Raw genomic sequence first — 15129 nt, 5'->3', positions numbered from 1 at the left:
TTTGATAGCATTTCCCAGTTTTGCTGGCATTTTGCTGTTTTTTCTCCCTGACCCTCCCTGAACTCTAACTTTATTTAGGGAATCTTGATGTTGCCAAAGATGTCCCCAGCAAACTGAGTTTTCATCTTGCTTGCTGACACTTTCTGGCTGCCAGTGTCACCTTGTGCACTCCCAGTGTGGGGTGCAGGCTGCCTTTCTGAGCTCACATAGCAGGTCATGTCTCAGAGAAGGACAAGCTGTCCTTCAGACTTGGCCATTGGCTCTCTGCTCATATTTTCTCATGAACCACCTGAAGTCCTGACTTCTCCAGGAGCAAGCCAGATTTCTGAAGGTGTTTCCACTCTGTTCAAAAGAGATTGTCCCTTGACATTTGAATCTCTGCTACTGACCATCCCAATCTCTGTTGAGGGCTTGCAGGTTCTTTGAGGAAATCAACCTGTGAAGGATCTCCTGGGAAAAGGGCAAGGAGAAGAAACACCAATATGAGCAACTTTAGATTTTATCTCCTTTTGAATAGTCTGTACAAGAGCAGAGAAAAAGCACAGAGTAAGGAGTGGGTGAAAGAGGCAGAGCAGTAATTTAAGATGTCAGAAGCAGAGGAGCATGATGAGTTTGGGAAGTCTGTGTTAGACAAGTGTCATGCTTGAAATGTGTGACAGAAAGTTGCCAGACAAGGACACACACAGAAGAGTGGTCAGAGATGGGCCATATTTAGATCTATATTTAGATTTATTTTCATCTATATTTAGATGTTAGTGAGGGTGGTTAGACATTAATGGGTTTTCAAATCTCAGAGTAAAATGGGTATTGGGAGCTGAAATGAGAGCAGCTCATCCATACTCCCCAGGGGGAAAATAAAGAGAACTCAGCTTCCACAGTTCCTCTGGGTGCAACAGAAGGGAAATCTGCTGCCAGACCCTGTCATGTTCCAACCATCTGCAAAAACAAGATGATGAAGGCACCAATACAAGTCTCTGTTAGTGGCACAGCTCTCCTAAAAGTGGGTCTTTTGAAGTCTTGGGTAGACAAGTGCAGAAGTAAAGGCAGGAAGAAAGGAGACAGCTCAGACACAGTGCAACAATTAGACCTTCTCACCCAGTCAGGTAGCAGAATGTAAGGAAAAGCCTTATAAGCTCCTTGTGGGGAAGTGGAAACCTGGGTTAGACAGGTATATTAAGGTACTATAAAAAAGGATCTCAGAAAAGTACCGAAAATTGTACTTGGAGATTATTGTGAAAAGGGAGTTATAAGTAATCAATAATTGTATGGATGTGAAGAAAGCCTTGGCTGTGAAAAATCATTCAAAAGAAAAAAACTATTTACTGTACTATAAAAACTAGTTGTATTATAAAAACTAGTCCTTTAAGAACAATGTCTATTTTGGATCTCGTAACTGCTCTCTACAGTTATCCAAAAATTACAGTTACAATTTGTCCATCGCAGCTATGGTAAAAATTAAAAATAAACTTTTTCTATCCTCTTCCACCACCTGTTTTAAAGAATGGCATTCGGTTCTCATATAATAAATGCAAAAGATATAAATAATATGTTTGAGTTTTTTAAATTTCACTAAAGAGAAAATAATTTGTTACTTGAAAATTACAGTTTTCAAACACCAGGAGCTTAATTTCTGACCAGGTGATTTTAATGGGAATGACATTGGATTACTGCCAGGCATTTAATGAAAAATATCCCCTTAAGTGTCTTCATTATAATTATGAAAACAGTGCAGTTCAGCTAAATCTAAAAAACTTATCCCTAAGTAATCGTGCCACGACTTTTCATTATGGTGCATTAGTTTAAAGCACACATTGAACCCAGGCCAAATCAATACTTGATTTAAAGAGGAAGAATGGAAAGTTTTGTGAAAGTCTGGAGGTGACAGCATCTGTACATCTCTTTTTCCCAATAAAAAATGCATTGCAGTAACATTTTCTATCCGAGAAAACATTTGGTTGGCAGGCTCTAAGCACACAAAACACAAACTTGACGCAGATGCTTTATATAAAGTCTGGAAATCCAGCTGAGCCCCACAGCTGCAGGAGGGACATTTGAATAACAGAATAAATAGGGGGCCATTTTCTGACTGACCAGCTCATTTCTCAACGCCTGTAATTTGAGAAGTGCCGAGTTTTCCCTTCCAAATCTTCCATCATCCAGAGCACACCTACCAGAGTCTGATCTAATCCTTCCAGGAGTTAATTTCCTTTGTGTTCAGCAAAATGTTCAAGACTCCCTATTTAATCTTTTGTCTGTTACATGAGCTTTTAGAATGGGTTCAGAGGGTATAGCAGTTTTTACATTGTGTTTTTACTGTTTATTCTGATCTATGTAAATCTCAAATATTTTACTTAATTTTAAAATCCTATTTTCATAGGATTCCAGTAACACTAACAAATATTGTGTTAGTGCATAGCTAAAATATAAACATTAAATACATGTTAAATACCTGGATGATTTCTAATCTGAACTACACCTTCAGCTATTGCTGTTTAACAGTCATCAATTCCTGGGAATTGGAGGAGAGTTCAATTTTTCTTCCTAATGTCTCCCTTACACATTTTCAGCTTTCAGACTCTGTGGCCTTTTGGGGGAATATTCTCCTTTCTGGACATGTGTGTTACAGTGCTGTGGCCATGGAAACTGGAGTCCCAAACAAGAAAGAAAAGCAGAACAGGAGTTTTGCCCTCCTCCAAGACCCAGCACTGAGTCCCAAATCATCTTCTGCACTTCCCTACTCTTCCGGATAATTGTTTGCTTCCAACTATTTCTTTTTCTCTTGCACTGGTTTAGTTTTCATCTTAGTTTTCAACTATTTTTAAAGGTATAAAGATTGATTACATTCTCCCCCTTTCTTTTTAGCTGCCATTTGTCACTGTTGTGAAAAACATCAGCATGAAGGCTACTTCTATTAAATGGGAAACACTATAATTCCCATGCAATTTGTCCTTGTATAAGGAACAAAAAAAAAAAAAAGAGGAAAAAAAAAAAAAGAAGAAATAACATTTCCTCCATAGCTAGATTTGATTTCCCCACATAAATCCACACCTTCACACATCCCACCCACACATCATTTCATACATGCTACTGAGTTAGTGAAATGCCACAGACTGCAAGGAAATATTTTAGAAACAATTGCATTTGTCTTGTGAATGGCACCCTCTGATTATCTTCCTCATAATCAATCACACTGATATCTGATTCACAAAAGCCCAATCATGCCTCTGTAAGAGCGATTAGATGGAGACCTTAAAAGAACAGATTAAAAGGTTTGAATACTTGGAGAGAGTAATTTAAAAATATTTAAAGGAAATTACTTTTTAATTTTATGTATTCATCTATTTGTAAGTTAATGAAATTAATGAGGCAATAAATGAAATGGAAATTCCACAACGTTGCATTTCTACAGTTAGTTTGTTTGCCCCAAGCAAGCACAGAAAACCATATTTACTACCATTCTGGAGCTAAAAATAATAAGTAGTGTATAATTGCAAGAGTAATTCTATTACATACTTTGCCCCTTTTCACTCATAAAATCTACAAATATTCTAAATATCTCCCTGAAGGAGTCTCTGTTGGCCAGCATGAGGCTGAAATTCTACTGTAAATGTACATAAAGTGACCTTGGAAAAATCAAGTATTTCTATTAAGATTGGTTTTTTTTCCTTCTGCAAACAATATCTGCTCAGCTTTCTGTGTCAACCTAACTTTGAAATGAATCATTTGTGGAACTGAAATCTGTGGCCTAAGAACTGTGAAAAAAGCAGTTTTCAGAAGATATGTGTGTACTTGAAATGCTTTCTTCCTGCTTCAGATGGGGAGACATTTGCTCGTTCCCTTCACTTTAGCTTGGAAAAATCAACACAATCAAAATAAATATAAGAAATGGGCTGAAACTCAACCTGCAGCTCCTTTGCAATCACTGAACATCCATAAGTTTTGATCAAGCACCCAAGCTAAAGAGGAATTCCAATGATTGATTAGCCCAGGTACTCTAACGAGCTAGCTGGGCAGCATCTCCTCCTGCTGACATCTTCTATAGCTCACTCTTGGTGGGCTGCCAGCCTGATTTCTTTTGCTTGTAAAAAAAATCATAATTCATCATCCAATGCAAGGACACACTAATATACACAAGGAATTAGGTTTTAGGGTCTTTGGTTGGGTTATGTGGTTTATGGGTGGTTTTGCTGGTGGCAGGATCACACCTCTGGATGAGGATGGGCCATGGGAGGCTCCTAACAGACAGTGACTGACATTTTCTTGTTGTTTAGGCCCAAAAATCTATCATCAGTGGTTGCAGACACAGAGCAAGAGAATAAAAACTGACAGTGTTTAAATGAGGCAGGAACCACTGCTCTTGAAAATTCTCCTCAGAAATGTTAGGGAGGTCATGAAATAAAGCCTTGCTCAGGAAGGTACTGGTATTTGTTAAAGTTCTGAACCTCAGGATCTGACAGTGTTGCTCATGAAATTGGTGGGAGCCACTTGGTTGAATGCTAAGCTCCTTTTGAGAATATACTTAGAAAGATCAAAAAGGGGAACAAGCAGAGCATCAAAATCTGAATGATTACATCTAAAGTAAAAGGGAGTCAGTGCAAATATTCAATGAAAGTGACATCAGCAGCCTTTAGGTCTTGTGAGGAACAAAATGATAACTTTTGAGAAAAGAAAAAGTACATCATCAGGGCAGATGTCCCAAGCTAATATAACACCAACAGAACATATTTTACTTTTACTAGAAGCCATGAAGCACTTAATTAAGAAGATCAAGTTGGCAAGAAGCCTTTTTATTAGTTGTATCTAATTGCAAGCAATTGCTGTAGTATTAAACAGGTAATATAGCAAAAGTGTCATTTATTATTATGAGATTCTGTGTAGTTTAAAGCTCTGTTTAATAATACCAACAACAGTGATAATAACATTAATGTACAAAGCATTAACAGGAAGCTTATGAGGTCATTGTCCCTCTTGTCCTGCTCAGAAGGAATCCTTCTGGCAGTTTTGGGTCTCTAATCGAACTTGCAGGACTCAAACAAATAGAAAATCTCTACGTTTCAATATTTGGGTCTCAGCCCATCATATATGAATGTTTTCAAGCTTATCTATATCTCTTGCTCTTGATCCCTCATCCTTGGAGACAGGGATGCAGCATGGCACCACCCCTAGGATCTGAGCAGGGGAACATTCTTTACATTGGTATCTTTTTTAAAGAGGATGGTTTAAACCAGGAGGTTTTGGTTTTTTTTTTGTTTTGTTTTTTTTTTTTTTTGTGTTTTTTTTTGGTTTGGTTTTTTTTTTTTTTTTTAAGATAGAATAACTCCTCTAAAATGAATGGCTGGACACACAGCACTACAAAAGCAGCAGACATTTGGCTTTAGATGCTCATTAGTTGTTCTTTGGCTAGGGTAACAAAGGCATCAATCTGGATTCGATAGGGAAATCCTGTAGGTATTTATTCTCCTAACTTTCCCCAATACCTTTACACATAGACCCTGACCCTACCCTCCTTCCTGTGCCCCATTTCTCTCCTGCCAAGCAGGAATCCAAAATCTCACCTGACCTATGAGTTCCCTTCTTCTTTCACTCATGCCCCGCTGCAGTGCTGACCACAGTGGTGATAATCTTTCAGGTCTGGTGGTGGTCCACGTGCCTGAATGGTCATCAAACTTTAACAACTTCCCATCATTTCTAGCCAAAATTTTGCTAATGGGAAACTGCGCAGAACTCAGATATATCAAAGCATCAAATTAAGGAACAATTTTAGACTTCCATCCAAAATTCATAAATTCAGCACAAACAGATTCCTGGAGCCATCCCTGTTAAGTCAACTGTGAATATCTGTGGGTAAGTGTAATTGCTTATGTAAGTAAAATAAACAAATAAAGTAGCAGATGACATCACATGTTTAGTAATAAAAATAAATCTTCAAAGTAGAAATAGGATTCAGTATATATTTGTGGGAATCTTGCCTAAGATGTTAAAAAACATTTAAGCACATTAACGATGCCCAGCAGTGCAGCAGTTCATCCCCCTGTTTAGCAGCCTACTGGACATACTGAAAATCTCAGGCCTTGCTATGCAAAAACTTGACTTGGGGAGGGTTTGGGGTCAGCTGCATGAAAAAATTCTACTGAAATAAACCTCTTATTGTATAGTTGATTTTAGATCTGAAGGAAAAACTCTTTTAAAGTTAAAATCTAGCCGAATTTTTACTTTATTTATGATCTTTATATTATTTTTTCAGAGACAGATTTTGACTTCAGAGCCTGTAAACAAGCAAGATATCTTGATATTCTCACCTACACAAATTGTTATATGTAAAGTCATGCTACCTCCTTTGATGCTTTCTCATTGAAATTGGGATCATTGATATTAAATATATTGACATCTATGTGATTTTAGGTGCATCAGTGCATCCTTAGGTATTTATTATTTTTGTATTTCTCATTGCTAAATTGTGTTTTTCTTGGCAGCAGCTTTCTCACCTCTGCTGACGCCATTGTCTGATACAATTAATCAGCAGGAAGTGCTGGTCTCTACAGTCACTGACTCATAAATATCATAAACTCTCCTTCATTGCATCCTGAAAACATAAAAATAACGATATCCAAGTGTATTTCTGAGTCATGCAGCTACTTCTGTGGAACCAAAAATACATCTTTTTTTTTCATGGAAAAAAAATGGATCTTTTTGGCAGAGTTTGATTTTCAGAGAAAGAATTCACCATATCTCTGTAATTCTGCTTATTCTTCATTTGCTTCATGGATGATTATATTCAGATTATGGATATTGTAATGACTGAATCTTTATTTCAATGACACTTTGAGAATGAACTATCTGAATTTACTCAACAGAAAATAAATTCACAGTAAATAACAGAATGCTTTTGTCTTACAAAGCAAACTAAATAATGGATTCAAACTTTCTTGAGAAGAAGTATGGAACGTTTTCAAAATGTTAATATACAAAATTGGATGCTGACATTTGTTTCCTACATTTCAGGCTGATCTGCAAGTGGAATCACTTCTCAACCGTAGCAAGAAAGAGGAAGAATAAAGTTTTCAGAAACACAGTAAATCTAAGTAATTTTTTTTCTTTGAAAATAATAATTAATAATTATATAAACCCATGTCAGTTCCTGCTTTTGTGTTTTCCTAGATATTGGCAACCTTTGCAGTGTGATCTTAGCACCACTGAAGCCCATAGTACAAAATAAAATCCCTCAGTGGATAAACACAAGCACACTGTGAAAAAAAGTGGTACTCAGAAGACCTTGAAAACACAACACACATTTTCTTTCATCCTGCTTTATCATTTTTACCTCTGCGAGCCCTCAGAAACCTTTAGCTTATTTTTCATGGAAATTATGAACACCTTTCTCTCTCTTGTCTTTTAATCATCCACCAATGCAGAGGACAACTCTTCTTATTTGCAAAGCAGAGCTTTAGAGCTATTATTTCTCCCCCAAAAAGAACATAATATAGGAGCAGCAGATAACTGGTTTTGTGATCCTCACATTTTGCTCCAAAATACTGTAATCTTTGAAATAAATGCTGGAGCTGGAAAAGTCCTACATTCACAATCCTCTCAATAAGGCTAAGATTTCTTTAGTGGTCCCTGCCAATAAGACATGACATTTATTTGGGCCAGGATTCAAATGTGTTGACAAGGGAATGAACAAAGTCCTAACCCACTTTACACAGGCCATGAAATATTCCCATCAAAGGGCTGCACTGCTAAACTAAGACTGATTTTAAGAGGTGAAGAATGCTGTATAAGCATGATTCCTTGGAGCAGTTATAACCTTCAAAAGGCAACCGTATAACAGGATTTAATCTAGAATAAGAAATAAAAGACCTACATTCTTGGGTCACATATGAGATAAAGCTCAAATTCTGCATTTTAATTTTTCTCCCAAGAAATGATTTGAAGAACATCCACTTTATTCAACTGCCAGACCTAAAGCTTTCCAAGCTAATACACTGCTTCCTTTGATCCTACTTTGGCACAGGCACAATCTGCCTCATTGTAATCTGAATCCTCTCTTTTGTTTTCTGTTTAACATCAGACACTTTAAGAGAAGAATAAAAGTCCCTGTTCCATACAGGTCTCAAAAACCTCTTTGCGTCATTTGGCTTTATCTCTGAAACTGGCAGGTCTCACAAGTGTAAGACTCCAGCTACGATTTTCCAGTGATTTCTGGAAGCTTCCCTGTCCCTTAAAATACCCTCTGTCCTTACCTTCTGGAAAACAAAACATACAGAAGTATTAAACACCCACAGCTCTCCACCACAAGACAGTCAAGTTAAAGTTGCTGCCATGAATTCAGGCCCTCAGAATATTCATCCTGACACCCAAGAAGTCAAGCTTTGAATCTCAGCCCGCTGTAATTGAATACAGCTGGGATTTGTGGCTCAGCTTCCCTGTATCAAGGAATCATTACTGCTTTTCTGAGACAAGCTGTTCATAGATTTCCTCCATATAGTCATTAAATGTTGCCCAGGCTCTTGACCACCTGTGACAGAGCAGAGTGCAGTTCTGCCCACAGAGCAATGTCACAGTGCCCTGCAAGGGCTGTTTCCAGAAAACAAATCCCGCAACAAACAAGTCCATCCCTGCAAGTGATGTATAGGTTTTGCCATCATGAATCCTTGGGGCTGTCCCTCTGTTGCTACAGCAGAATCACAGAATAACAGAACAATTTGGGTTGCAAAGGACCTTAAAAGTCATCTGGTTCCACCCCCCAGCCATGGGCACGGACACCTTCCACCAGAGCAGGTTGCTCAATGTGTCATCACAACTTTCACTGCATCTTGTCAGAAAATCTGTGTATTGTTCCTCACTAAGGAGCAATACTCCTTTTAATTACTCTTTTAGGTATGATTAGCTCAGGTTTTCCTGACTACTTTGAAAGAAAACTCTACAGTTTTTAATTTGTTTTTGTTTACATTTCACTGCCACAATTTCAAGGAATTTGGAGATGTCTGTATTATGGAGAAAACCTTGTGTTGGAATTTTGGTTATTGAGAATTTTGGATTTTTTGTGCTGACAGGTATTGATTTTTAAGAGACTATTATATTTGATTTGAGGTTGTATAGAAGGTCTTTAAAATTGAATAATACATATAAAATTACAGGTGTATAGTTTAAACAGAAGTGTGTAATATTATATAGTAGAAAACCTAGAGTTTACATTTTTACAATATAATAATGTATATAAAGTAAAATAGAAGTTTTAAGGTAGAAAATTATCTGTTTTAATTAATTTTTTAAAATTTAATTTTAATAATTTTTGGCATGGCTGAGAATGTAACAATTTGCAATCCTTGCATGGCTGAGAATTTAACAATGTGACTGTGCAAACCAAACATTTTCTGAGTGCAAAAGCTCTGCACATTCTTGCCTCGCTTGCTCAGAGGAATATAAATGAGTGGGTCAGATGGGAATCTTTATTCTTTCTTTTTTAAATATCTACTAATGAAGCAATTGTCAGAAGGCTGAGTCATAATGTAAATGTGTTTCTGACCAAAGGTCTGGCTGCTCCAGCACACTTCAGAGTATCCGGAGGAGTACATCTAATCTGCATCCACTCTAGTTATTCATCAGACTCCTGCAATTATCTCAAGAGTGCTGGAAGGAAACAAGCAGACACAGGGAAATTCTTGGAGTAAATTTTGATCTAACTGAACTGAAGTTGCTACTTCTACTACAAGAAAGATTCTTTACAGAAGCCCAAAAACAATTACAGCAAAATATGTTAGAGTTCATCCTGGCATCAAAAAGGTGGCTAACAATTGTTTGGAATAATTTCTTCCCAAGGAACATTTAAAGGTCACCTAGTCCTACCCCCTGCAATGAGAAGGGACATCTTCAATCAGATCAGGCTGCTCAGAGCCCTGTCTTCTAACAGGATGCATAAGTGCATCCCTTTTGATGCACAGGGGAGGGAAAAGAGCCACCAAAGGAGAGGGGGAAATAAAGAAAGAAGGAACAATGCCATTAATACAAAGAAGAACCAGCACATTTAGTTCAAATCCTTCAACATGATGTAAACTAACGGAAATCAAGCTGCAAGTTATATTTAAAATTAACACCAAGTAAAATCATAATATGCGGTGAGATGATTTGGCATTGCTCACATGAGAATAATGACACTGATCCTTCCCCTTGAGAGTATGGATCATTCATAATTGTTACTCCAATTTAAAGGCTTCTGAACACTTTTCAAGCACCTTCTCTAGATGGTGGATATAAGAAGGTCAGAAATTTTATAAGTATATATGAAAAGAAGAGATGGCTAGCAAACAGAAAGAGCAGTGAGCGAGAAAGAGATGTTAAACTGGTAAAAAGAGAGAGACTGGGATATTTGGTAGCTTCTCCTACAAATACTGGAATGGTTTGCAGAGGTAAAGACCTTCCCTGAGAGAGTTTTTTCAGAGCAAAGATATATTTGCTGTTTGGTAAATCCTGAAATCAACGTGTGCTTTCCTATAGGTCTACACATCCTCACATCTTCCTTCCACAATTTCAAAAGATATTACCAAAATATGAAAGCACAGTATTTATTTCCTTAATGTTAATTGTTGTCAAAGACCATAATCTGTTTTGACAGCCAGGGTACATTTCTATGCAGCCTCTCAGCTGGAAAGGAGCTGAAGCAGAAGGAAGGATTTTTCTGGACCAGCCTGCTAGGACAGGAGATTTTGGCTGTACAAACAGGCTCTGACTCTCAAGTAGGTATGTGCATGTGCTTGCACAGTGTTTCAAATATTTTTAACTTTGGATTGCCACCAACTAGTAAACTTTCTGTGTGCCTGTGTACATTAATTCTTTTTCTCACTCTAAGCTTCCTCACCTTCAGGGAAGAAATGTCTTGAGATTATGTTAGGAAAAGAAACACACTTGGCCCAAGGTCTAGGTCAAACATTGACTTGAAGAAACAATAATTGTGTCAGTAAATTATTTCTGGCACAATATCTGTCACCTGTTTCAAAGGAGTTGAAGGCAAACATGCCCATTCCTCAGCTTAAACAAATCTGGCCTCCATGATGCTGAGCTGGCAAGAGATGCTTATATTCCTTTTCTGCTTTTTTTTTAAATCAAGTTTTAAAAGGTCCTTGTTGCCAGGTTTCTAAACAAGCCATTTCAAGCCAACTTCTGGTTTCTTCTTTGTTTTGTCAGGGGGAATTTGAGGGCTTCACTTTGAGGGAGTCAGAGAGTCATTTTCCTGTGCTCGTGTCTACCCTTCTGCTGGAGAGTCAGTGTCTGGGAAAGACTTAAAATTTGGGAAGTTGGTAGGGACTAGCAGTTAAAGTACTCAATGAAAGTATTTGTGTAAACTCGAGGAAATCAAAATCCTAGCCAGTGTTAACATTATTGTATAGGAGAATAACAATACTGAATAGATGTAGCCACACACCTGCTCTGGGGAGCTCGTTTTAAATTGATTGTTCAGGTCTCACCAGGTGCAGCAACTTTTTCTGTTGATGTTTGTACTAGTTTGAAGCTCAAGCACAATGTTATTATTAGTTGCTTCTCAGTTGGTTTCTCACTTTACCCGTTTCTGAAGGATTTTAGACCAATCTTGTTGTTTTTCATACTAAATGAGGAAAACCAGATGGACAAGATGGATCACAGACAGCCTTGAAATTATGCTTGTTCTCCAAGGAAGGAATGAAATCCTGCAGTTATATCATTTATGAGTGGCTGTTTACTTTTACTGCCTCATAACCAGACCTTGGGATCCATTAATGACTAGAAATCACACACCCTGTAGCAAACATTTATGCAAACTTTAGTAAGCAAAAAGAAGAGTCATCCGTATCTTTCACGTTATGCTATAGGAGAATAATAATATCAAATAACCCAGAATATGCTGCAATGTAAAAGTATCAGCTGCAGGTCTGCATACAAAAAAGAAGACACATAAAACTTTACAGTCGATGTCTTTTTAATATTCTAAATTAACACATAAGTGTAAAAAACTACTTTGCCTGTGTCCTGTTAACCAAGGAGGGCAGAGGTCTAATGTTTCATCTCATAAATTTCTTTTAAGAAATACGAAAACTTGCCTTTGAGAGGTATGTCAATGCAAAAATAATTATTGAATGCAAGCCCCTCAGCATAAAATGAAATTAGACAAGATAAGGGAAATGAAACAATACTATTTGAATGATTAAATCAATTTTGGCTGGGGTCATGTTGCATTAAGGGAAGACATTATACAGGCAGCACTATATTTTCCCTTCCTGTCAAGAGGACTGCAGTTCATCTGACTCCTACACCTCAGCAGTACATGTGCCACACAGGAATGTTATCTCCCAATGCCATTTTAGTAGGAAATGAAAGCTGTTCCTCTTCAGTGCAAACCTTGTCACTGTGACCCAGTATTGTTGAGTTTGGGCTGTTTGAAGAGGTTATACCAGTAGTGACCTCAGCAAATTCAATTATCAAGGGTAATCATATCTCCCCCTCTCAATGATTGAGCAGAAAAAAGTCTGATTTTGTAAACAAGTTCTCCTTTGAGATCCTTTATCCCTTCCTGTAGCAATTCTGATCTGGATTCACCATATCTGAAGAGGAGTAACAGTCAAGGTGTGCAGCAACTCACTTCAGAGTCTTATTCATTAAGACACGTAAATACTTAATTATCTTCACTGGAAAGAGCCTGCAATTACAGCCCCTCAGAGAAGCTTGTAAGCAGCATGTAGCTGAATATGATATCTTATATTTTCTCAGGTGTCAAACTGATGACTTCATCACCAGCTTCTCTACCTGAAGTAATAATTTTCCATCTTGCAACATATCAGATGTGCTGAAGCTCAACCCCCAGAATATTCACTTTTCATTTTCTTTTTTTTTTCACCTGAAACAAATCATGTCTAAAAAAAATCATGATGATATAGAGATAGTAAATTTACAGAGCATTTTGTTTTATTGCCTCGTATGCATTTTTTTTTTTGTTCTGAGTGCAGATAAAGGTGAGGTCACTGTACAGCAGTGGTTTCACATCTTGCCTCAAAGCTTTCTTTTCCTCCTGCTAGGAGTTGTAAAGGCTACATCAAAATGTCTAGGCAGTGTTTGGGTGAAGTTTTGTATCAATAGATTTTTTAAGATTCTAAAGACTCTTAAGTTATTATTTTGGTTGGCATCAAACAATTAGGCTAAGGAAAGGCCTGGGCTTTGGACCATGCATCTGCAATTTGTTGAACTGGTTGCTGTCAGATGGTACCCAGGGAAGGAGTTTAGAAGGATTCAAATGAATGATGAGCAATGGGTGTGGATGGACAGGAGGCTGACTGAACATCAAATAAGGACACAATGAAGGGCTGTGAGGCTTTTGCTTCAGGCCATAACAAGAACTGCAGTGCTTAGGAGGAAAACACTGCTGTGACTTCCATCACCACCAGGATTATTGGATTTTCTTATTCTTAACAAACAGTGCCTAAAGAGCAAAGAATGCTGCAGTGGCTGGGCCATAGGACAGTTGTGATAGTCCAAGGAACAAACTCAGAAAATCAACACTCATCAGTTTAAACATCTTAATCTATTCTATCATTTATTCTGCCTATGCTGTTTGTAAACGCCATTAAAGTGAATTAACAAACTATAATACTGAAGGCAGACAAGAAATCTAATTATCTTTTGTCTCAGAGCACCATATGCTTCTTTTAACTTCAAATAATAGGCTGAAAAACATTAGTATTTTAAATGAATCTTTGATGAAGTTGAACAAGAGAGAGGAAAAAAAATAAGCTAACCAATCCCTTACAGTTTTATTGTTTTTTGCTAGATGGATTTACCTTTTTCATATGCTTGTTTTGCAGCATACCAAAGGGCAAATGAAAACAGGTGACAGGGTTAGTCACTTTTATGTCAGACATCATTTTGCTCCCAGCTGTGGCCCTGAGGAAGGTTTTGTTCATTGTTTTTTTTTATTATTACTGTATTTTTGGCATGCTCATCTAGCTGCAAAAGCACCAGATGTCTTCATTGACTTTTTGAATAAACAAGCAAACTAGAAAATTATAATAATTTTAAATCCCTTCATATGTTGCATGCATAAAGGAGAGTCTTGTTCTTTAGGATTTATTTTTTACTCCAAAATGTTACACCGCAAAAACCAAAAAGCAAACAGCGCCCCAACCCACCAAAACAAAACAACCCCCTTGAGCAATACCTTCTCGTGGCTGATGGCAAGTGTGGATCCACTGGCCTGGGGAGCACTTTCTCAAAAGAAGTGACAGCCAGGCATTGCCTCTCCATCCTGTGTGCACCGAGGACAGCGAGGCTGTGTGGGTGCAGAGCCACCCCAAGCCATGTCCTTCATCCAGGAATATTGGCTGTGTCCAATGAAGTGTCCATTTCTCCAGGGGCATCTGTAAGGAGGAGAAACCTGTGTGGGAAAATAGTTAAAAATATTTCCATTAAAAATATTTCTACTGCGTAACTATGACTTTTTCTTTTCCCTCATCCTTGTTCACAGGTTTTATGTAAGAGTTTCTGAGGTAACTGGTTTATCTGTTCAGCTCTTTCTATCAGCAGCAATCAGAATTTTTTAAATGCATTATTAGTCTTCTATAGAATAATCCACAAATAAACTTAGAGGATAAAAAAATGGCTGTTTACAATACTGATGATAAAAAAGAAAAAATCTATTTTAGATACTTGGCAAGACTCCTTTTTGCTTTGTCTCCAGGCAGGAAGAGGACAGGAACCATTTGGTGTGTCTGTGCTGGTAACGAAGACATACACATGGACTACCACCAGCTCTGCTTCATGAAGCCATTCTGTGCTCTTCAGGTGATTAATAAAAGGCTTTATGGTTGAGATTTAAGGAAGAGAAAGGTTTTTATACATTTGCTCTGGTTTTCTTTCAAAGGATTACTCACATTCTTTCCAAAAGAAGCTGGCAATACTTTTTCTCGGAAAGGAAATTAATTATAACAGCAACTTCTGGTTTCATTAAATATATTAGGACTTTAATATTCCATATTTGGTTAAGATCTGAAAAGAGAAATAAAAGCTGTTAAATCTTTAGCACATCACTTCAATTTCCTCAGAAAGTCTGAGGAAGCAATTCCATCTATTCTATTCATTACATAAAGGAAAAGAGGATTATTTCAAATG

At 37.4% G+C, this 15129-nt stretch overlaps 1 long non-coding RNA gene across 1 annotated transcript; it reads right to left on the bottom strand.

The window, feature by feature from the left end:
* Window positions 1-245: 245 nt before the first annotated feature.
* LOC137477585 (uncharacterized) lies at window positions 246-14236 on the bottom strand. Its single transcript, XR_011001067.1, has 3 exons — window positions 14180-14236; window positions 6983-7023; window positions 246-447 (listed from the first exon to the last, which is right to left on the bottom strand). It is a non-coding gene; the product is annotated as an uncharacterized lncRNA (long non-coding RNA).
* Between the last annotated feature and the right edge of the window lie 893 nt (window positions 14237-15129).

Source organism: Anomalospiza imberbis, chromosome 7 (genome assembly GCF_031753505.1).
Source record: "Anomalospiza imberbis isolate Cuckoo-Finch-1a 21T00152 chromosome 7, ASM3175350v1, whole genome shotgun sequence".
Taxonomy (NCBI): domain Eukaryota; kingdom Metazoa; phylum Chordata; class Aves; order Passeriformes; family Viduidae; genus Anomalospiza; species Anomalospiza imberbis.
The sequence above is the reverse complement of the archived record's forward strand: the minus strand, read 5'-3'. Positions and strand labels throughout refer to the sequence as shown.